This window comes from Uranotaenia lowii, chromosome 3 (assembly GCF_029784155.1).
Source record: "Uranotaenia lowii strain MFRU-FL chromosome 3, ASM2978415v1, whole genome shotgun sequence".
NCBI lineage: Eukaryota > Metazoa > Arthropoda > Insecta > Diptera > Culicidae > Uranotaenia > Uranotaenia lowii.
The window spans coordinates 93302779-93311178 of NC_073693.1; the positions used below are offsets into that span (position 1 = coordinate 93302779).

The window sequence follows — 8400 nt, forward strand, 5'->3', positions numbered from 1 at the left end:
TGCGATTTATCAAATCATCAGGAAGTTTGGAGAGCACCATACTCTTGAAGATTTGCCAAGATCCGAAACCAGAAGAGGCACAGTGAATCCACAAATCGAGAAGAAATGTGTTAAGCTTTTGTTGTCACATGAACACAACTCTGTTCGAAGAATTGCCAAGAAAACAACGTTCAAAAAATAAATCGAAGGAACCACATTAAGACCTACAGGAAGCAGAGACATCTTAAACGGAGCGCGGAACAGCACAAACGAGCAAAGCAGCGATGTCGGAGACTGGATACGATTTTGAAGAAGCAAAGTAACCGTTGCATTTTAATGGACGATGAAACTTATTGCAAACTGGACATAGCCGCTCTTTCTGAGCCGCAATTTTTCAACGCAATTGTTGGTAAGGAGGTACCTCATGATAAACGATCCGTTGAAATCGAAAAGTTTGGCAAAAAAGTGCTTTTGTTTGGCAAGCTATCTGCACTTGCGGAGAAAGAAGTTCGCAATATTTCACAACAGGTACATCTATGTTGAAAATTATCGTAAGTAATGCATCGAAAAACGCCTTGTTCCTCTTTATCGTCATTATATAAGCCCACCTTTTTTCTGGCCTGACCTTGCTTCCGCACACTACGCTTCAGCTACTCTCAAACTACTGAAATCCTTCAAGATATGTTTTGTTGAGAAAAAGGACAATCCGCCAAATTGTCCTGAGCTGTGTCCGGTAGAGCGTTAATGGGAAATCATCAAGCGCAATCTTCGGGAGGATGGTAGAGAAGCATAGTCCATCGACGAGTTCAAGAAAATGTGGACAAAAGCCAGCCGAAAAGTCAAGCCGGAAACTGTAAAAAGGCTTATGAGCGGAGTTCGAGGAAAAGTGCACTAATTTTATCGTTAACAACTTTTGGTTAAATTTCTCACTTTCTTCTTGTTCTGGATTAGTTTTGCAATGTTTTTCAGAAAACTCTTTGTAGTTTGGTCAATAAATGAATAAGATATCGTCAAAACAAAGTGTCCGTTTTATAAAATGAACACTCCTTTATGGAAAAGGTTGGATCTACCGCCAGTCACTTAATCTATCATTTTCCACTGTTTATTTCTAAAATTTCTAGATTTATTTCAATTTGATTAAAAAAAATTATAGGCGAAAACAAAAACGCGTGCGTTGCTCAAAAGTCATGGCTTACTCCTCTGGATAGTTTTTAAGGACGACCTTATTTAAATGGGCCGTCTTCAAATTGTATGGCATATGAACTAGAAGTGCTCATAAAAAGCTTCCGTACCAAATATCAGCTTCTTAGACCACATGGTGGCTGAGCCTTTGAAAGGCTTTTAAGATGTGCAATCATTTGAAAAAATCGGAACACATTAGGCACCATATCAAATTTGCCTGTAACACGATTGGACACAGACAACCTGTTTTTAATGTTTTTTATCTGCCCTTTTCCGAGCCCTTGAACTTTTGGATCCTGTTAACCAAGCCTATATGAATACAATCGACAAAACAAGTGAGCGAATTCGGTTTTAATGAACAAAATACTGTCTAAAAACCAAAATTATGTGCTTAGCTGTGCAACGATTGGCAAATCTCCTTATATGTCTTTTTTGCATTGAAAAACAATCAAATCAACTGACATCACTGCCGGTGACTGAAGCAGGGATCACGATAAATATGAACGCACTGTTTGTTATACCATAGCGCTCCTAGTTGTCGGATCTGGAATGTCTTGACAGTACTTTGTTCGGAAATGTTTTCTCTATCAGTGCTGGAAATTTCATTACGATTCGTTTTGTTTTAAAAAAGTTACACGTGATGGAAGCCGCGAGACGAAAATTGATTCTGAACACCCACGTCAAAGTTCAAAAATCGCGAAATCTATAAAATCGACCGTGTGCAGCGTTCTTAAACGTTTCCGTGAGATGCACACTATCGATCGGCAGGTTCATACCATGCGTCATAGTGGACCTAAGGATCGGAACTGCATTTGAAGGTGTTGAGAACGATCAAGGCAAACCAAGGGCAGTCGGACTATGATATCGCCAAAAAATTCAATGCCGATCGTTGCAGCGTCAGAAGGATTCGTCCGTCCGAAGGAATACGATTTTATCGGGCCAGTAAGCAATCAAACCGGGCATTGAAGAAGAATGTAGAAACCAAAGGACGGGCCCGGAAGTTATATAACAAGGTTCTAACGAAGTACGACGGATGCATCCTCATGGATGACGAAACGTACGTGAAGATAGATTTTGAGCGGCTTCCTGGTCAAAAGTTTTACAAAGGTGATGTCCCCGCCAAGTTCAAATTCGTTTTTGCCGATAAGTTTTAAAGAAAGTGTTTGATCTGGCAAGGTATTTGCGGACGAAAAACCCCGGTTTTTGTGAAGAACAAGACCATGGACTCCGAAATGTGAAGAGTGCCCGAAAAAAACATTTTTTCCGTACATTATGTAGATCTCACAAAGGACCAGTAAAGTTTTCGCCAGATTTGGTAAGCTGCCACTACAGCAAAGAGGAACTACAGTGGTATCTGGACAATGGGTGGATTTTGTCGAAAAGGCATCAACCTACCCAACTGCCCTCAATTTCGTCTTGTCGAAAAACTTTGGGCAATTGTCAAGCAGAAGATGAAGAAGGATGGTAGGACGACTCGGGATGGAACAGAGATGAAGAGATTGTAAAACAAAATGGCCGCTGAGGTCAGCAAATAGAGTGTCCAAACTATGATGAGTGGTACTCGACGAAAAGTTCGAAATTTTATCAAAACCACATCGGAATAATTTTTTTATTATTTTTTTAAAACCCTACATTATGAGTACAAAACATTTTTATTCCGTTTACATTGCTCCGAAATCGACCCTTTTTAATTCGTCCAGATTTATTGTGATACATGCTTTAGCATATTATTGTTTGAAAAGTAGTTATGATATCAATGTCAACTACGCGATCTAATAATAATATAGATTTTGTTGATTTATAATCTATGCATTTGTGCTTGGTTTTATAAAAATAAGTTTAATTATTTAGATATATGAATAACTGATGACGCTTTAATATGTTTATTTAAGTTTGTAAAATTTACAGCTTAGTGTTTATTTTTCAAGGTTTTTTTTGCCAAAAAAGTTATCTTAAATTGTAACAGATATTGACTGTTTTAGTCGTATCATTTTCCAACCACGTTTTAATAAACAAATTAACTACTATGCACCAGCAAGAATTTAATGCTGATATACAAACAGGTGTTCTAGTAAAAATTTAATGTTGTGCCAAAACTGTACGCAAATTGAGCCTTTGGAGATTCATCCATCACTGTTGGCTAGGATATTGATCCTATATTGACGTTACATGATATTTTACAAATATTGACAGCGCTAAATGGACGATTAAAAGTGCTGATAGGTACCTTGCAGTATTGTCAGAACACACAAATCATGGGTTGGTTTTGCAATGACACCTGTCTATGAACTTGATCCGTATTTGCTTCCCAGTGCCTTTATTGATTGAAGCAAATATCAGTGGACCGAGCTGTTGACCTACTCCATTGAATGCACCGGAATCGTTAAATGGAAACGATTGAGGATGAGAGCAACAATCTAAAAGAAACATAAAACTGTTCATACCAAATATTTCAAGAGAAAAGATGGTACAATCGTAAACCTATAACTTCTTCCATAAGGAGAAACCTTCAAGTGTCTTTTTTATAGTGTGGCATAAATTTTAAGAAACATTGATCCGACGAAAAAGTTTCCGTTTTTATTTCGTTCCTCCACCGGATATTGCCCTAGGGCCTAGGCTTTTGTTTTGCTCTTTTTTTTTTGCTGAATGAGAAGCATTTATGGAATGCTGCCGGAAATCCGTCAATTCAAGAGCATCATTCTCCGTCTAGCCGGAACAGCAGAGTCCGGAAATGGGAGTATATCATACTTCCTAAATAGCATTTGATTTTTATCCCCAAAGATGCAGCTGCCGGGGAAAATGGATGGATTTTGTTTTAAAATATGTCCGGTTCTGGTGAAGTGCATCTGCAATCTGAGTACGTTTACTAGATTTTTAAGTTATTTATATCGTAGGCTGAACTCCTCTGCTCAAATTGACTTCCCTCCTTTATTTAGAATTTTTATGGAAGTAGAACTTAGTAACTATATGAATGAAATACAATTAGTACATGTCTCCTTAAATAAGTGAGCAGGCGATTTTAACTCGTTACTTTATTAACTTTCCAACTGGAACCAAATCACTCAGCACAACGGAAACTTGGTGGAAATTGCATTCGAATGCAATCGTTGGAAATACTTGGTACATTTCCCAATCACAATAAAAAAGGAAGAGCTTAAACCAACATGCAAAGTAAAAGGTTCATCAATCAGATAGGCGAAATTAATTTGTTTCGATTCCGTCTCCGTTGGACGTGTTGAAAAAAAAAACCAGAAACAAAAAACTTTGCTGCTTGACTGACAGTTTCGAAACTGCATCGGAGTCGTAGGCAATTTCGGTCCTTTTCGGAGGATGTTTTTCAACTTGTATTGGTATCTGCACCACTGTGCAACAGCTCTGGTGAAAAGCATGTTCGATGCTGGTTTTCATTTTTATTGCACTAGGTTTAAGGGTGGTTCACGATGTTCAAATAGAAGAAATAATAAAAAAAGAATATTTCATGGACATATTTACTGCGTACAGCCACAAATCAGATTCTACTTCAATAATAAACATCCTTGTAGATGGAGTTATTGGTATAAGATTATATGTCGGACCAGCGTTAACAAGCTTTTTAATAACTGGCATTGTCCTCCCAGCGCAACCGCAATGTGTATTTCTAAAAGAAACTAAATAAAACATTTCTCATATCCTACCAAAAGACAAAGCAGGATGGAAACAATCAGCCAGCAAGGATATGGTCGATTAATGTTTCGAGCGCTGTGTGTGTATGTAAACCGGCATTAGAAAAAAAAACCCGATTTAATACACTTGACAGTGGATTGCAGCCTTTCTTACAGAGTAACTTATATTTGGAAACATATAACAGAATATCGAAGATAAATTATAGATACATTGTCTCGGAAATAGGATTGTTCGATTGTCAGGAATAGCTCGATCTCCTAGATTGATTCAGATGAACGTAGGATCGATCCACCTAAATACCTTGTACGTCTCGGTGGTCGAGTGGTTAGCGTGGTAAGACGGTAATCGCTGGTCCACTGATGGAATGGGTTCGATTCCCATCTCGGTACTGGGTGTTAAATATTAATCTTAAGTTGTCCACGTCATTTATTCAGTCTGTAAAGCCTAAATCGGCTAAACGGTGAATGTCTTTTCAAATCGGAGCTGAAGAATCGATCTCTGCTAGATTGATCTTTTCCATTTTTAACAAGGGACGATTCAATGTATTTATTTTTGAATCTAAGTTCTATTTTTGAATTTTTAATTGATCTTCCTAATTAGAGATGTACCGAATAGTGGTATTCGGCGAACGGCCGAATACCGAATATTGACCTTTTCAAATATTCGGCCGAATATTCAGCCAAATATTCGGTCTAATATTCTATTGAGTCTTTAATGAAAAAAACTTGAGCGGTTATTTCAATGCTTCCTATTTCTTCCATATAAATGCCCCTCATGGTTTTAAGTCGATGATTTTCAACAAGATGATATTATCGGATAATTTATTACTAGATATTTTTTATATGGGAGTCTTTCTGATTTTTAAAACGTTTTCAATAACTGAAAAGGAATCAGATAACTAGTCGCTTCTAGGGCGTTTTTCACCAAAAAGATTGCATTCCTGTGAGATCTAGGATAAAACATGTCGAAACAGTTGCCAAGCTTTCTGAAATTGTTTCTCTGATATTGAATTAAATGGAGGTCGAATTTAAGCAAATATATTTAAAATAGAGGTTGAAAAGTTAGATGATCTTTAACATACCATACCATACTTTCAACCACATGTTATCCATACGGTCAGGCATTCAGTATGATTTTTGAAAAAAAAAAAATAAAAAAGGACAAAATTTATGTATTAATATAGGGGAGAGTGGGGTATCGTGGGCCATGGGGAAACGTGGGCCTCTTTTAATATCTCAGATGCGTGTTGAGATAAAAATCTCAATCCAACTGTCATCGTCGTCGCTTTGCGTGAGCATATATTCCTATATGTTGTTGACTGAAATACGCATCATATGCTTCTTTTATATATCAAGCAAAAAAAGTTAGAAAAACTTACTTACATAATTAAAAAAACACCCGCTAATTTCATCGATGGGGAACCTAAAGTGCATAACATAAATATACTCATACGCTTATGATCTTAGTTTTGTCATGATCTTCCACGTGGAAAAGGAATTTTTGATGATACTTCAATAAGTCACACAAACGCAACCAATTTGCAAATCATAGGTTGTGGGGAATCGTGGGCCACACACCTTGAATCACCTATATTTTTATGTTTTTATACATATTCAGAACTTAAAATACGTTTAACTTATCTGCAAAGTTTTCTTATGCCAAATGAAGAGTTATGAAAAATATTTTGTCCATCCTATATAAGAAATTTAGCCAAAACGTTCGCGAGCCAGGTTTTGGAATCTATGCGGTCATAAACAGCTCTCTTTTTTATTTCATCATCTGAAATTTCTTTAATATAACGAAATGAATTAGGAAATCACAGTTTCGGGTCAACTCATGAACTTTGCATGTTATTTGGTCAATTTGGATATGGTGGCCCACGATTCCCCATCATTTCTCAAAATCCAAAAAATATTGCTTTTTTTCAAACAGTCAGAATTAGGGGAAAATGACTTATTAAAAAACAAAAATACCTTATGATACCTTGAAAATGTAGAAAACCGTACCATTTTTTATTTTCATTTTATCTTTTATAATAAAGAAGTTATGGAACAACGAAAAAAAGTGGCCCATGATTCCCCACTCTCCCATACATAAATTTTGTCCTTTTTTAGAAATATTTGAAAAATTTTTATGGAACACAAAATCTACAAAATTTAAAAGAGGAATTTGACTGAATCAAAGCAATCGAAAGATTCCTTTTAATTCAACCACGATAAATGAAAAGTTCATATACCAGTATTTCGATAGCAACTTACTACCTTCTTCAGTGAACGTTTTCGATTGAATTCACTGAAGAAGGTAGTAAGTTGCTATCGAAATATTGGTATATGAACTTTTCATTTACCGTGGTTGAATTAAAAGGAAGCTTTCGATTGCTTTGATTCAGTTGAATCCATTCAACCAAATAGGCTCATACCACAACAGAGTGAGGAATTTGAGTATTTTATTTGATTAAGCAAATAATCTGAATAAAATCGAGCAAAACTCGGGAAGTTTTAAACAATATCTGGACATCCTGGCCAAATTTGACTTATCTGGATTCTGTACCGAATTTATGGGTAAGCCTAAATACATCCAGAAAATCTTGAATAAACTTTAACCAAAGTATAAAGCGATACCGCAGCTTTAACAACATTACTTTTCGATATTTTATAAATTATCGAAAATTATTTGAATTAAATACAAGTCTGTAGTAGGTATTCGGCCTACTCGGCCTATTCGACCGAATACTTAGCTCAACTATTCGGTGAGCCGAATATTCGGCTTAACGGTTTTTTGGCGGTATTCGGCGCCGCATATTCTGCCAAACGAATATTCGGTACATCTTTATTCCTAATATAAATTTTTAATCTAAATCCCGAATCTGATTTCTAATCTGAATTCTCAATCTAAATTTTTATTCTGAATTCTGAATATGAATTCTGCATCTGATTTCTAAATCTGAATTCTGAAATGCAAATTTGTTTCCTCCGATTGATTGTATCAACTGGATGACCAATATTTCTATTGGATCCTACATTTAACTTGAACGGTGTAGAGGATAGCCTTCAAATCTTCTCAGCCAACGGTCATGAGATCGAATCCCGGTCACGGCATTCATAATACACTTTCTGTGGGTTGGTGGTTACGGCATTTGTAAGATGCTAGCTGTCATATTCTTGGGAGATGTACGATTAGAGTTAAGAAAAAGGAATTATAAATAAATATTTAGTTTTATTGAGATCGTGTATGTGTTTTTTTGTTCGTTTTTTTTTAATGTCATGTTTTTTAAATTTTTTTTGCTATTATTTTATTGAACTCAGAAAACTATCAATGTACCAGCAAAAACACGAAATATCGAGCCAGAACGCACTATTATCAGCCTTTTGTTATGTTTTACAGTTGCCGGTTCATCAGGACGTACAGCCGAACGAATGTTCGCTCCACTATTGGCCGTGGAAAAGATAACCAAGGCTTGCTCTTAAATTATGGTTGCACAAAACTATAATAATCTTTAATTGTATACAATTTAAAACACCATTAAGTCACAGCACGTAGATGCATTTCATTGATCGTTCCATTTGGTCTGTCATT

At 36.2% G+C, this 8400-nt stretch overlaps 1 protein-coding gene across 1 annotated transcript in view; it reads left to right on the forward strand.

Annotated features, from left to right (window-relative positions):
* Positions 1-8400, forward strand: part of LOC129751900 (uncharacterized) — a 444615-nt gene that overhangs the window by 46563 nt on the left and 389652 nt on the right. The gene's annotated exons all lie outside the window — the stretch shown is intronic.